At 44.7% G+C, this 16,004-nt stretch overlaps 1 long non-coding RNA gene across 1 annotated transcript in view; it reads left to right on the top strand.

Annotated features, from left to right (window-relative positions):
- LOC127002255 (uncharacterized) overlaps positions 1-16,004 on the top strand; it is a 342,113-nt gene that overhangs the window by 138,074 nt on the left and 188,035 nt on the right. Inside the window, exon 4 of the long non-coding RNA XR_007755928.1 lies at positions 9,263-9,335. This is a non-coding gene — a long non-coding RNA (uncharacterized LOC127002255). The remainder of the gene's footprint in view (positions 1-9,262; positions 9,336-16,004) is intronic.

Here is a 16,004-nt window from a genome sequence, read left to right as displayed (position 1 = left end):
AAAAAAAAACTGAAAGTCATCTCAATCTCGCAAAGAAAATGAAAATGTCACTTAAATATTGTAAAAAATAAAAAGCTAATAAAAGAATTGCAAAACAAAAAGAGGAGAAAAACGCGCGGGAGTGTAATAGAAGAATCGTAAATAAAGACAGCAAAGAACGGATGGAGGAGGAGGAGGAGGAGGAGAAGGAGAAGAAGGAGAAGAAGGAGAAGAAGGAGAAGAAGGAGGAGAAGGACGAAAAGGAGAAGGAGAAGGAGAAGGAGAAGAAGAAGAAGAAGAAGAAGAAGAAGAAGAAGAAGAAGAAGGTCGGCCATATTTTTTGTGAACTGAATTATTCGTGTATCAGATGACGAAGGGGAAGATGATGTTCAGAAAAAGGAAGAAAAAAAAAACAGGTATACCTTTTTTCTCTGTAAATTCATTTCTTTTTCTCATGCGACCTTTATTATCCCTCATCCACTTCCTTGACATTTAATAATATCTGTAGAGAAGGAGGAGGAGGAGGAGGAGGAGGAGGAGAAGAAGAAGAAGAAGAAGAAGAAGAAGAAGAAGAAGAAGAAGAAGAAGAAGAAGAAGAAGAAGAAGAAGAAGAAGAAGAAACACAAAGAAACACAAAGGAAGAACAAACAACAGCAGACCTGCTGGTCCTTACGAGGCTGTTTGTGGCAAGCTACACTAACTATCTAATCAAAGGTGGAAGATGAAGGACAGCAAAGGCGAAGGCTCCTCCCCACCCCCCCATCCCTCCAGCCAAAGCTGGCAGGAAAGGAAAAAGAACCAAGCAGCATGGAAAAACTGGAGGAGGAGGAGGAGGAGATGGAGGAGGAGGACGAAGAGGAGGAATGAAAATGAAAATAATAATAATAATAATAATAATAATAATAATAATAATAATAATAATAATAATAATAATAATAATAATAATAATAAGGAGAATAAGAAGGAGGAGGAGGAGGAGGAGGAGGAGGAGGAGGAGGAAAGAAGAAGAAGAAGAAGAATATTAGGAAGAGGAAGAGGAGTAGGAAGATAAAGAGGAGGAGGAGGAGGAGTAGATGATGAGAGGAGACGAAGGAAAGGAAGAGGAAGAAGAAGAAGAAGAAGATTGACGAGGGAGAGGAAGAGGAGAAAGAAGAAGAGGAGGAGGAGGAGGAGGAGTTGAAGAAGAAGAAGAAGAAGAAGAAGAAGAAGAAGAAGAAGAAGAAGAAGAGAAGGAGGAGGAGGAGAAGGAGGAGGGTGTATGGCGTTACTAGCTCCGGGTTGTGAGTATATTTCTGTATCTTTCCGGGTCAGTGAGCGAGAGGCTGGTGATAAAGTTATAGCCTATTGCTCCCTTTCATATATCTCTATTCTCTTTTTATGGCTATTTGAACGCGGCTCCTGGTTGATGACGCCTATAGACCGGCTTTAACTCCCTCACTTCACTCTGACAACGCGCGAGGAAGCAGAACTATCACACACACTCAGAGTCAGGGTAAGGGACGGCAACAAGGCTTTCATGTTTTCTTAATCTACGTTGTGAATAAATTATATGAATAACCCCGAGCGGCGGCTGCACGATTTTTCCTAGTGTGATTTCCTGATTTCTTCAAGACAGCGGGAATTCTTTTATTTATGATAGAAATAGAATGAGGATGAGAAAAGCGTATATTCCACACAATGACGGATAAAGGAGAATGTGAAGGGATATAGAAATTGGAGAAAAAATTATATATTTCAACATGTGACGGGAATAGAATGAAGAAAAAAAAATGTGTGTCCTTCAGCGTATCACGAAAATAGAAGGAAAAAAAGAAGAGATACAGCGTATATCCTTTTACATAGGACGAAAATAGAAGAATAAATAGAGAGAAAAGAAAAAATGGGGAAAAACATTATGGAGATAGGGCGAAAACTTCAATAGGCTCAGGAACCAGCGTCTGGGAACTCGCCTGGTGTATACAAAGAGTGTGTAGGGTGTGCTGTTCAAAGGCTCAGTGCACAGTGTATGGCGGGGCTTATCGACTCAGGGCTTGGCATGGATCACGTGCTACCTCTGTTAACCCAGTAGCAGCGACGGGCCAAATTTGTCGCTTTACCGTGTACCAGCGACGGGCCACATTTTTGCAATGATATAAACCCCCCAAAATAGATGATGCATAAACTGATCACTAAAGCGTTGATATATATTACGAAATGGTTTGCGTGAGTGATGATTTTTCTCATTTTTCTCGCTTGGAGGGGCCTTTAAGAAACATGATCCCCGCAGCAGCTACCGGGTTAAAAGCCTTGGTTGGTGTTCTCAGATGCCTCCGCCTCTCACATCTAGTCCCAAAGGCCGAAAAGGAGATCAGTCGGGTTAATGGTATAAAAGAAAAAGACTACCAGAAGGGTCATAAAACTACCCCTGGAAAATTCTTAAACTCTTACGAAAGTCTATAGTCAATTATGTGTACTTATGTGCCTCTTGCATCAACTACTTCCAAAGGCCGAAAAGGAGATCACTGTTTCTAATGAATGCTTTTTTTTAATTTCATGGTATAAAAGAAGAAGACTACCGGAAGGGTCATAAAACCACCCCTGGAAAATCCCAAAACTCCTTCGAAAGTCTAGTCAAGCTTGGGTGTCTCTCATACCTGCTATTATTCCAAAGGTCGAAAAGAAGTGTTTTTTCAAGTTCGGGGTATAAAAGAAAGGTCAAACTACCAGAAGAGTCATAAAACTACCCATGGGAAATCCCCAAAGTCTTACGAGAGTCTAGTCAATTATGTGAGAATATGCTCCTTTGGCACGCCTACGTCGCCTCCTCATGGTCATCATCCTAGACTGGCCAAAACTAGATTGTGGTAATGAAGCAGTGGCTGACGTCATCTGTAAGACCTGTGCAATTTTACTGTCATATTAGTCCTTGCCTCATAAACATTTTTCAAAGCCGTATTTTTTCAGCCTGATCTGCTTTCAGTATGATGTAATTAGCCGGGACATACAAAGAAATACGCGAAAGATATTTTGCCCGTGAAGTTGATAAGAAAGAGCTTTTTATATTATGGACTGTGAGAGACCTCCGCTCACAGCGGCTTTTTGTTGTCGGGGCTCAGCGGACAACAATGAGGCGGAGCAAAGGACCTCTTATGTGGCGAAAGGGGACCTTAGACGAGGGCAGGTTCAAAGGAAGGAAGGCGACTCGTAGGGAAAGACGGAAGGCAAGGGGCAAGCGGGGGCTACATTGAAGCATAAGAGAAAAGGAAACTAGGGCGTTTGGGGCAAAAGGAACGAAAACTATAGGAAAAAAAATACATTTAGAAACGGTAGAAGGCAAGGGGCAGGGAGGAGTTACATTGAAGCATAAGAGGAAAGGAAATTAAGACGCTTGGGACAATAGGAACGAAAAGTAAAGAAAAAAAAAGCACAAAAGAAGGAAAGCGGCTGAATGCGGAAGACAAGAGGGAGGTTTGAGGGCACACGTGCATATTTAAGAGGAGGAAGAGGATAGGAAAATGTAAGGGTAAATGATCCTTGTTGCAGTTGAGGTAACGTGACTGGGATTCACGGATGATGTAGCTGGAGGGCAGGATGGAAGTGTGTGTGTGTGTGTGTGTGTGTGTGTGTGTTCACTTTGGTCTGTCAGTCTGTCTGCCTTTGAACGTCTGCATGCTTATATCTGGCGGTTTGTCTGTCGTCTCTCTATTTAACCGTCTGTCGGGCATGTGTAGGTGTATACGTACGAATGTGTATGTATGCCCGCCCGCATGTACGTGTATGTGTCTGACGGCCTAATTATGTGTCCTGCATTATTCATGGGGCCGCCGTCTATTCCCGCCAGGTTAATACATGCACTCGGCGGTGTCTGTGCGTGCCTCATCAGAAGCTTTCCGGTAATCGCCTCGTTACACGTTTTAATAAGCACCACTGAAAGGCTGATGTTCACGTCATTGTGCTCTCCTGCCGCCCGGGCCCTTTAATTAAAAACTTGACAAAACGTATATTTAAAGTTTGTGTTCAGAGGTGAGGTATTGACTAATGTTTCCTCTTAACTGATTGCACAACAGAAGAGTAAAAATATTGACGCTTACAGACCAGCAGGCGGGGTGACCATGCGAGGTGGTGATGCTCTGGCATTGTTTTCATTTATGTGGCTAAATCGCAATGTCGGGTCAGGATCTGGCCATGGAGAAATCATCCAACAGAGGTCATGGGGGAGGCGGTGGCCGAGTGGTCAGCGTGCGGGCGAGACGTCCAGCAGGGCGCAGGTTCGCGTCCCGCCAGCCACGACGAATAAGCTGATAATTTTTCAGTCATTACCGTGTGGCCAAAGACTACTCACATGCTGTCCTGAAGGCCATCTGTCAATCTGGACCCTAGGTTCTATCTAAAAAGAGGATTAGAGATGAGTTCCGCGGAACACTACGGGCCAATCGAGGTGGTGCCACTGTAAACACTTGCCTGCACCATAACAGGCTAGGGCCGACCACAGAATAAAGAAACTACCTTACAGAAGATATATAATGTTGAACTTTGGACCTTTACTAAACAAACTACTTGTCACCTTGTAGAGTCAGTGACGGTGTTACGGTCATCGCCAGTGTCAGGGTTTGCGAGACGGTGCCTGAATGATGTTTAAAAGGTTCACCCGCATCATTAGGCGACGCTCCCTCTCTGACTGCAAATACAAATGCCTTCCCTCTTTTCAAGGCTCAGCAGTCACCCTGCTGATGCCGGAAATGGGTTGCTGGTGATTACTGTTGTCATTAATTGTTAGTTGGGAAAGCCATGAGTTTGCTTCGGTCTGTAGAAGGGTGTCACGGCTGGCGGCAGGGAGCGGCGGTTCTCCAGCAATGCGTGGTGTGAAACGTCTGTCGGTAGAATCTGATGTAGATTGAATAAAAAATGGTAATCCTCCCTCAGGTATGTTTGGCATGTATTATCATAAATTTTATTGCGGACATTTTAAAGGTCAGACAGGAATGTTGTTTTGGTCCGCACTCGAGGTGATTCGTCAGATATTATTGATCGGTGCAGAGTCATGTCTGTAATGGTCAGCGTGTGGGCCGGGGGCTGCGATGAGGGCGTCAAACAGTAATGATAATCAATTTACATGTGGAAAATATAGTTGCCATGTTTCCCTATGCAGGGGAGGTAAATGTATAACCAAATTGAAACCAGTGTTTGAACTTATGGACTTTTCTATTACATGTGACACTAACGTATACTGTTGGGAGTAATTGTCGGGGCGGTATGATTTGTGCTGTAAACCTGGCGAATTGTGCAACGCTACATTGATTTGTGTTGCAGTGGCGGCAGGCTGAGGGATGTAACAGTGGTGGAGGCTGAGGGATGTAACAGTGGTGGAGGCTGAGGGATATAGCAATGGTGGGAGGCTGAGAGATGTGAGGGTGGTGGGAGGCTGAGAGATGTAACAGTGGTGGGAAGCTGAGAGATGTGAGGGTGGTGGGAGGCTGAGAGATGTAACAGTGGTGGGAAGCTGAGAGATGTGAGGGTGGTGGGAGGCTGAGAGATGTGACAGTGGTGGGAAGCTGAGAGATGTGAGGGTGGTGAAAGGCTTCGGTATGCCTGTATTTTCTTCCCATGCAAGTGCAGCACAGAGGCAGCATCCATGTTACCGGGAAAGGAGAATATTGCACCTATATAGACTTGAAGTTTTAAAGAAGACGGGGGCGTAGACAGGCCATCAGGGTAAAAGTGGTGGTGTCAGTGTTGTCATCGCCGTTGGAAGGGGCGTGTCACTGCTCCACGCCTCGCCCCGTCTCGCCGACAGCCCCGTCAGTCCAGGAGGGGCGGCAGGTGCTCTAACATGAGATACTTTTCTGCCAGTAGAAGCGAACACACCACGAGGGACCGTAACAACATCCTGACACCTCGCCGAGAGAGAGAGAGAGAGAGAGAGAGAGAGAGAGAGAGAGAGAGAGAGAGAGAGAGAGAGAGAGAGAGAGAGAGAGAGAGAGAGTGAGTCTGTCTGAAGCATTGGGTTTCAGGTATTACTTTAAGAAAGGAGGTTAAAGACGAGCATTCCTCCCCCTCCCCCCCCCTTCCAACCCCTCCCGAAAACCTCTTCTCCATACCAAGATCGCTGACTGGCTCTCTGGAACTTGATATCAAACTCGAGTCTCTAAAAAGAAATACAAAATAAAACAAAAGGAAACATGGAAGGGATTCTGAGCTCGTATCCATCAACCGAACAGGCACACTACTTCCCGCCTCGCCCCATGGACAAAATTCTCCCCCCCTGTCGAGTGAGGCGGACGTGACTGACGCATGCCTCGCTCAAACATTAATTCCTGGCCGACCATTTCTGTTTTCACCGCCAAGAACAGTCGGCCGCGCTGCGAGAGGAGTGAGGTGGCTGTGCAAAATGGAGGTGCAGAATGACAACAAGAGTGCTAGTACCATTCATATTCTCTCTCTCTCTCTCTCTCTCTCTCTCTCTCTCTCTCATATAATTCATATATCGTATATCATCCGTTATATATTTAGAAAATGAAATACTGCAAACATAACCCGCAGATTTATGCAGACTAGAGCGTCCTTTTTTTTCCGGGTATTTTGTGAGTCGGAATGTATGTGATATTGTGCATCCTGAGGGAGGTGGGAAGGCGTAATGGACGGAGGATATCTCAGAGGAGATTCGCGATAATGGGAGATGCACATGATGAAAAAAAAAAAAAAAATGTCCTGCGGGGAGATTTAGATATGTTCTTTTTTGGAGGGGTTAGTGTGTGTGTGTGTGTGTGTGTGTGTGTGTGTGTGTGGGCGCACGTGTTTGTTTGCATACTGTAAATAATTTACCTCGAAATGACCATTTTGCTAAGGATTAAAACTAATTACAGTACTCATTTAAATATAGCAATTTGCTTTAAAAAGCTGATTGTTATATCAAGAGCTCTCTCTCTCTCTCTCTCTCTCTCTCTCTCTCTCTCTCACACACACACACACACACACACACACACACACACACACACACACACACACACACACACACACACACACACACACACACACACACACACACACACACACACACACACACACACACACACACACACACACACACACTTTTCATCGCCCACTTCATTGTATACATCTGCATAGTAAACAACTTTTCGTGTGTTCATGCTGTTCTCTGCGGTGTGAGTTCATTGGGCAGGAAAGTGCGGGGGAACAAATGTGTTCATGTCCGCATTTCGTTTTGAAACAAGTGACGGCGGCCTTCGATGCGGCCTTTTGTCGGCGGAAATGCTTTCACCAATACATTTTATGGAGTGTTCGTATTTACATTCAGTGTGATGGAATCTCTTTGAGGCAGCGCTCAGCTGGCCATATGACAGATTAAATCATCGTTTCGTTACGCTAATGCACTAACAATGAAACCGGGTGAGTCGAGAGTGTATTACAGATCGTAATGTAAAAGTATAGCGTGTCACGGTAATTCCACAGTGATGAATCATAATTCACAAATGTTTATGTGTGTGTGCTTGTGTGTGTGTGGGGGGGGGGGGGGAAGAGGTCACGTGTCAACATACAGAAAAGTCTTTATCACGTCACACTCTTAGCACATCCTGGCGCCTGCTGTAACTGAGTAGCAAGGGATGAAGAATGATGGAGAGAGCCGTGATTAACGATGTGGCGCGGGGTACAAGGGCAGTGGAGTCGCATGATGAAGTGTTCCTGCGATGCATAACTTAAATAAACACAGCCTGACATTAATCCTCGTTAGGGTGCGATAATGCAGAGCTACGAGTGCGACGTGTTAAAGGCGTGGCGAGGGAAGGAGGTGGTGGACCCTGTGGTGAGGGGGAGGATGAATACTTGTAACACTTGCTGGTGATGGTTGACGTTGTGCTGGCGACGAGGAAGAGAAGCACGACGAAGCACGACAACGAGGAGAGGGAAGCAGGGGAGGCAGTCGTATCTGAGGTTGAATATAAAGGATGGATCTCGCGAAGGTTAATTCAGCGGAGACTGTGGGTCTTTTTTTCTTTTGAGGAGACGGATTAGAAGTTACATTAAGGTGGCCTGAGCCTCGGGTGCTGTGAATGCTATTGGGTGTGAGGCAACATTTGTCATACTACTCATTTTATTACAGTCACCGTGTTCATTTGTATCACGTGACAAATTTCCCGCATCAAACATTATCGTGGAATGGATTTTGGTGTGATTCTATTTCTCTTTCATTGCTCTTGTTGGCTGTCTGGTTTTATTCAACTTAAGTGCGGCAGTGAAGTATCTGTTAGTAGTTTTTATTATTCTATTGTGCCTTCGAACGTTTCTCAGAATGTTCGGAAAATAATAGCTTTGACGGGGTGTGCATGTGCTGTGTCGCTGTGTAGGGAGGGGCGGCCACTGACCCCTGCTGTGGCCGTGGCGGTGGTGTGTGGCTCTTGTGGGCTTCGTGTACCCTGCCTTTGTCCTTCCTCTAGCTTATCAGCGTTTACCTTTCCTTATTAATACCCTCCATACATATTATAGAGGACAGGACAGGACAAAGAGTCTAATCGTTATGGTGAAGTGTTTTGTTCTTCTCATACATATTTTAGAGGAAAAGAAAGGACAAAGAGTCTAATCGTTATGGTGAAGTGTTTTGTTCTTCTCATACATATTTTAGAGGAAAAGAAAGGACAAAGAGTCTAATCGTTAAGGTGAAGTGTTTTGTTCCTCCCATACATATTTTAGAGGAAAAGAAAGGACAAAGAGTCTAATCGTTATGGTGAAGTGGTTTGTTCCTCCCTGAACTTAAGATTACTTACCTTCGCTTCATATCTATTTTAGTAGAGTTCGAACAAACGTTTCTTTTTATCATTATGGAGGTGTTACTGGTCTTATTCAGCAAAATATGAGAGATATCATAATAGTGACATGAATATAATGTCGTTGATAGTTTATAAGAAAAACAACACCTGCGGAATCATATGTAGCTATCACATATTTAAGTAGTTACTTAGTCACGTGACACGCTGGCCAGCACGGCGCCTTGTTTTTTCTACTTAGATGTACTTAGATGTTGAACCCTGGTGAAGCAGAATTTACACGGCGGTATTCATTAATTCATTCGTCTTTTGCTCAGTCTGCCGATATTCTACTACTCAGACCGTCAGCCACGAACCCCAACATTCCAAACTACTCAAACTTTAAAGCTTGACCCGCCAGGGGGATTAAAAAACACGTGAGTTTGCAGTGAGGTATTTTAGCACTGAATCCGAAGAGCCATGACACGAGTTTCAACATGTTACTGATCATCATGTTTTAATGCACCTTTTTATTTTTTTTACAGGGGAAAATGGATGTTTTCTTTTGTGATGAAGAAACGCTGCTTGTTCGACGTGTTTGGATGAAGTCATGTCAAGGTATGTGTGTGCCTTTGTGTGTTTGTGTGTATGGGGGAAGTCTGGATGCGAGGGAAGGTTTGTAGAGGAGTGGTGATGTTCCGTTATTATCGCCTCTCAAGGTCTGGCGGGCATACTGACCCTCGCGTGGTGTCCGCCGCTCGTAAGACGATCTCTCTACGCCGAAAGTGTGCACAGTGAGTCAGGGCCGTCAGGAAGTCAGCGGTTGACTGTCCGGATGATTAAAACTACCCGTGCTCCCCTAGGTCGGCTCCCAGCACCGTGATTGTCGTGTTCCTTCCGCCGCTGGGAAATCTTGCCGTAATCACCAACACATTGACACCACCACCACCATCACACCACCACCACCACCACTACCATTACATTCAACACCGCCGCAGCACCACCTCGACATGCGGGCTGAGTGTGCGAACGTCTGTTTCTCCGTAATGAACACATCTAAGGGAGGAAACGGAACGGTATGAGGCAGCCCGATAACTGGTGCTTGAGTCGGAGCGTCTCTTTGTCTGTATGTCTATCTATTTGTTTGTCTGTCTGTCTCTGTATGCCTTCGTTTCATATCATGTTTTTCGGTCAATCTTAGGTATACCTCCATGGGCCTGTATTGAAGTATAAGCCAACCAAAGTATCATCTCCCTTCCTAAGACTTAATACGTTTTCACCCTTGTTATGGTTTCCGAAGTGAGGGAGGGGGATGGGGGTGGTAGGCCTCAGGCAGCACGGGTACAGGACAGGTGGTCGCCGCTGCTGTGCTGGATGTTAGAGGAAAATGGTTCACCCAGCGCGTGTTATAGCCGGTCCGGAGTGGGGCTAATTTTGTGCACATACTCGTATCGCACGCATGACCAAGGTTGATTGTAGCGTTATTATTATTATTATTATTATTATTATTATTATTATTATTATTATTATTATTATTATTATTATTATTATTATTAGTAGTAGTAGTAGTAGTAGTAGTAGTAGTAATAGTAGTAACATCATCATTATATGCATTTTTCTTTTTCCTTTTTTTCACCATTTTATCAAACAGCATAATCCTTATCAATCTCTGTATCTATCTATATATCTATCTGTCTAATTCTAGAGAGAAGTATTAAGACACCTCTAACCAAATGTGACCACCTCCGTAGAATTCTCCCACGATCATCTTTTTAGCAAGAGCGCTGTAGAGGGTTTTATTTATTTTTTATATTTTTCTTGCCTCTGTGTGTCTCCATTGCTGTAAAAAAAAAAAAAAATCTATATCTATAAATCTCTATAATTTTACTTTTTAATGTCACTTTTCGAATTTCATCTTGACTCGCAAAACTAACCCTATGAAAGATGGCTCGTCACGTGTTGGTGCCATCTGTGTGTGTGTGTGTGTGTGTGTGTGTGTGTGTGTGTGTGTGTGTGTGTGTGTGTGTGCCATTCTTCTCTCCTCTAATGTGTCAGCGCCGCGCACGCACATTCTTCACGACAAGCTGAAATATGGCACACTCGATATTGGTGTGTGCGAACCCAAATACTAATTTTTCACCGGTGACATGCAATTTTTTCATTAATGGTTACATTTCATTACCTCCGAAAGGAAATGTGTTTTCGGTACTGTCGTCAGACTACGCCGGTAAGACCCCGTGTGTTAGCCCGTGACGTAATCAGTGAGCGCGTAGTGTCATAGTTTATTTTAGTGGCTTGTAATCCTGGTCACCACGAGTCACTGTGATGGATTGTTGGGGCGGTAAAGGTTTATTGACGGGGCCTGCGACGACGCCACGCCCTGTGCACACACGTCACTCTGGTATATATACATGCCTCTAAACACACACACACACACTCACACACACACACATACACACCTTCCTCCCCTCCACCCCCCCCTACTTACCTTTCCTCCCCCAACCCCCCCCCCCCACACACACACGGATCATGGCCTGTATGACGTGGCCTATACAAACACTACATGACATCGTATTATTGCGCGCCACCCACTCACTCCCGCCCTGTTTTCCTGCCATACTCCAGGCTGGGCGGGAAGAAAATAAGCTACACTGTAATTCCGGGAGTATGTCTTGCAGTGTTGTGTTTCCCGTTTTACACAATTCAGTTTATTATTTCTGTGAACGGGTTTTAAAATACGATCAGTAAATTGCGTCTTCCTTACCACATATGAATCATTATTATTGTTTTCATTACTAGAGTTATAATTACTAAAGTAGAGTTTTTATTAAGACTATTATTATTATTATTATTATTACTAGAGTGGGAAAATAAACAAATCATTAGACTATTTAGATCTCAGACTTCGGGATGGCAAAGAATATTGTCTCTGTGTGGGGGAATGGGTGCACTGTATTGGCAACGTGTAGCAGATACTGTGGCGCTGCGAGGTGCTACAGGGGGGGCCGAGGAATAACCGTAAGACCGCAATATCTCAGTGTCTCCAGATCCCCCGGGGCCTCCATCCGTTTCCAGCCTCACCTTCCAAGATCTGCATTCCATTCTGTGGTTGCTTTTCCTCACGCTCACAGTCCCTCGCATCATCTCATGACTTCTTTCAGATGCATCATAAGCTTCATTGCAGTCTATTTTTCCTAACAGTCACTGATTAAAGCCATAATCTGTATGTCTCCATCCCTCCCAGTGCCTCGAGAACTTCCTTTAATGCCTCGAGCTGTTCAATTTCCTTCACTTGTTTCTTTGCTTAGTGGGTTATCGTCCTCAGCAGTTCATTGCCCCCCTCCCCTATACCTTATCCGCCATCCTCCAGTCTTATGTCTCTAACCTCCAGCCCGCACCCCACCCCCTAACCTTCCCCTCCCCCGCACACTCCAGTCCGTCTTGTCGCTCCCCTCTGAATGTCTCCATCGGGCAGCAGGATGGATGGGAGGCTGTAAGTCCAGTGTTGGGGTGACCTGAAACCTGCGGACTCTACCACACTAGGAGGGAAGTGGGTGGCGGGGGAGAGAGAGAGAGAGAGAGAGAGAGAGAGAGAGAGAGAGATGACGGCTTCTTGTATTTTATAGGAGTTACTCGCGTGATATTTCTGTCTTCATAGCGAACTGAAGTAAAAGCGTCGCACCTCCACTCCACTCACGGCTCTGGCTACCTCAGTGTGTGTGTGTGTGTGTGTGTGTGTGTGTGTGTGTGTGTGTGTGTGTGTGTGTGTGTGTATTGGCTTGTCTCGAGTCCCTCCGGCAGCTGATTATGTTTACCCCAGCCTCTCTTTCTCCTCCCAGCTGCCTTTCGACCTTTTGTTTTGAGAGAGAGAGAGAGAGAGAGAGAGAGAGAGAGAGAGAGGGAGAGGGAGAGGGAAAAACTGTAAAGGAAAAATTCTTGTAACTTTCCCTGCTTTTATCTGGGTGCTTCTAAATGGAAATGTCAGATGTATTAAAATTCACCTCATCAACTGTACTTTTGTGGCTGAAAAACTCCCCTTCTTTCCGTTCAAGTGAATATTTATGGGTTAGAATATTATACTACGCAACATCCCAAACCCATCGCCATCTCGCCATCAACTCGTAACATTTAGCTCGAAAATCAGTTTGAGTCGAGAATTATTCACCGGCGTCAGTATTAATAAATTCTTCGCATATTTTGAAGCATTCGATTACATATCTTTGGAGGCTGCTTTGAACCGGGGGAAAATGCGCTCTCTCTTCCCGTCAGTTCGCGAGGGAATTAACCGGTTCGTCGCGTTATGCTGGACGGCTTTCGTTTGAGTGTTAGTGAATGTTTATGGAGATGAAGGGATTGAAATATGGTTTATATCTTGGCTTGCTCCACACTAGACATGTTCATTAGGTGGACGGGTTAAGTCAATTTATGAAGAAGGCCTTGTGATACTCCCAACGTCAAATGTTAACTTAGCGTGAAGAGAATGTCCTTTAGGAAGTGCGTTGAACGTACATATGGCGTTCTGACATTTCCGTGGTCGCGTGCATAGTTCCGTGTTTATTTATTTACGCGTGACATTTGGCATTCCCCAGACCATTACGATTTTTAAGTTTTTCTTTTGAACTCGACCAAATACATTCGGATACTTCCTACTACACTAACACTGTGCATTGATTGGTGGCGTCAAGGTACTTGTTTGCCTATACGTTGTGGTCGTTAATGTGTCGTGGATAATGTTGCTGTCGTGAAGCCAGTGACGCCAGCGGCTGAGGGTCGAGTCATGGTTGAGGTTGGGTTGTAGTGGTGGAACTTCGCTGCTTCCCTCAAAGTCCTCCGCTCAAATCAGTCAGAGCAGAAAGACAAATAATGAGCGTTATCTGTGTGGAATGATCATAATTTCTACAAATGTTCATGGTCAGGTGGAATAAACAATAGGAACATTTGGAACAATTATTACTTCTCATAATTACATGCAAAACTTTACTTATAATAATGTTGCCAGTAAATGATTGGTGTTTTTGTAAGCCGAAGCGTTTTAAACAACTGACAACTAACTTTACATTAACATCACCTAAGAAAAAAAAGGGCATCGTGTTCAGAAAGGGCTATTTGTTTTACGGATTACAGTGATGAACTAGTTTTGTTTGAGTAGGAATTCCAGAGCCCCCACCGTTCTATCATCCTCTTATTCATATAACTTCTGTCCGCTTAGTCTTTAACGTAGGCAGCACAAGGCCAGGGATAAAGCTTACAGCAGTACCCACGTGGCGTGAACTAATCTCCACTGACCTTCATTCAAGACTAAAATACATCAAATGAGTGGGAACAGAGGAGAGGGGGAGGGGGATAAGGCTGAAAGGGAGGGAAGAGGGGGGGAGGGGGGACTGTTTGCATTAGTGGTCATAGCAAATCATCGCCCTATCAACTCTCGTCAATCTCAGTACCCCGCAGCGCCATCAACAGTCAACACTCCCTTTCTCTCCCTCCCATCCCTCCTCCCATCCTATACCTTTTCTTCCCCCTCTCTCCCCACCCCCCTTACCTTTTGTTTCTCCCGCTGTCACGTAATCATTTGCTCTTTGTGTTACTCGTTGTTGGATGAATTAATTTGTTGAATTGGACAACAAAACATTCGGGATATTATAGCCGGCGTGGGCACAAAAGTTTGAATATTATCGAGCCAAATCAATATTGTAAAAGCTTTAGACTAGCGTGTGTGTGTGTGTGTGTGTGTGTGTGTGTGTGTGTGTGTGTGTGTGTGTGTGTGTTTGAATTGTTTGTGAATGTTTTATTGATTTTTTTCGTTGAGAGAGATATAGAGAGTAAAAGAGTAAAGGTCTAATTAGCAAATATCCCTTCAACTTTTTCCCACGTGTCACTCTCTTGTTTGTCACTCACCCACCACAAACGATTCTTGGCAGAGTGAAGAGTATATGAACCGAGCAAGGCACTGATGCATAAGGTTAACACATCAACCGTCACTAACACCGCCACCATCACCACCCTTCCTTCTCCTTCCATCTTCCCTTTCCGCCTCGCTTTACCTTCCTCAGCGTGGGCGTTCGAATACCACGCTCCCCTAACCTCTTCCCGGCACAGGTTAATGAGACACACCGGCTTATTACTCAAAGCTAACGTTCCCTTCTTTGTTTTAGAGAATGACTCCGGATTGAAATGATCTCGGTGTTTCCTCAAATGGTGTATCTGGGTTGCTTAGTCATCATTAAAATCTTTGAGGTGTTGATTACCCGATCTCTTAATTTTTACTTTCCGATACATTTCAGGGTTTCAAGGTTAGGATTTTTTTTTGTCAGTTTTCGTTCTCTTGCTGCGATTGGCCAGTAAAGAACGATGTAGCTAGTGGGTGATGTAAAAGCTTTGTTCCCACTGTTATATTGATTGAGAGAGAGGCAGCTAGTCACTTATTATATCATCCATTCATACAGTTAGTCAGTCAGTTAGTTAATTATTCACTTTTTCAATCAGTTAGCCAGTCGTTCTTTCATTCGGGCAATAAGTCAACCAGTTAGCTTTTATTTAACTGTTTTTTTTCAGTGATTCAGTCAATTACCTATTCATTCATTCATTCATTCATTCATTCAGTCAGTCAGTCAGTCAATCAATCAGTCAGTTATCCATCCAGTCAGTCAGTTGGCTTTTCATTCATTCGTTCATTCTTTTAGGAAGTCAATAAGTGAATTACCTATTCATTAATTAATTAATTCATTCAGTCGGTCAGTCAGTCAGTCAGTCAGTCATGAGTCAATTGTTCAGTCATCTCGTTATCCCTCCATACATCCTGTCAGTCATTCAGTCACTCAGTCACACCCAGACAGCCAGAGAGAGGGAACAGGTTTGAATATTTGCAGCGGGTCGGGTCGGGTGTGGGCGTCTCCTCACCGCCACCCATAAACCAGCCCCACCAAGACCTCCCGTGACTGCTGATCGAAGTCCGCCCGCAGGTTATTGGTCTTCGTTTAAGCTCCGCCATCCGTCTGCCTTCCCTCCAGCCCTTCCTCCTCTCCTGCCCTGCCTTGCCTTACCTCCACACATCGTCCCTTCGTCTGCCTTCCCTCCAGCCCTTCCTCCTCTCCTGCCCTGCCTTGCCTTACCTCCACACATCACTCCTCCGTCTGCCTTCCCTCCCGCCCTTCTTCCGTCTGTCCACACATCTCCCTGCGGCCTCCTCCATCTCTCCTCGCTCCGCACAATCCCTCCCTTCTTTCCTCCTTGCCTACCTCCTGCCTCTCCTTTATCCATCCACCGTTTCTTAACTTTCATGACCATCAC

This window comes from Eriocheir sinensis, chromosome 2, assembly GCF_024679095.1.
Source record: "Eriocheir sinensis breed Jianghai 21 chromosome 2, ASM2467909v1, whole genome shotgun sequence".
NCBI lineage: Eukaryota > Metazoa > Arthropoda > Malacostraca > Decapoda > Varunidae > Eriocheir > Eriocheir sinensis.
This window is presented reverse-complemented; position numbering and strand designations above follow the sequence as displayed.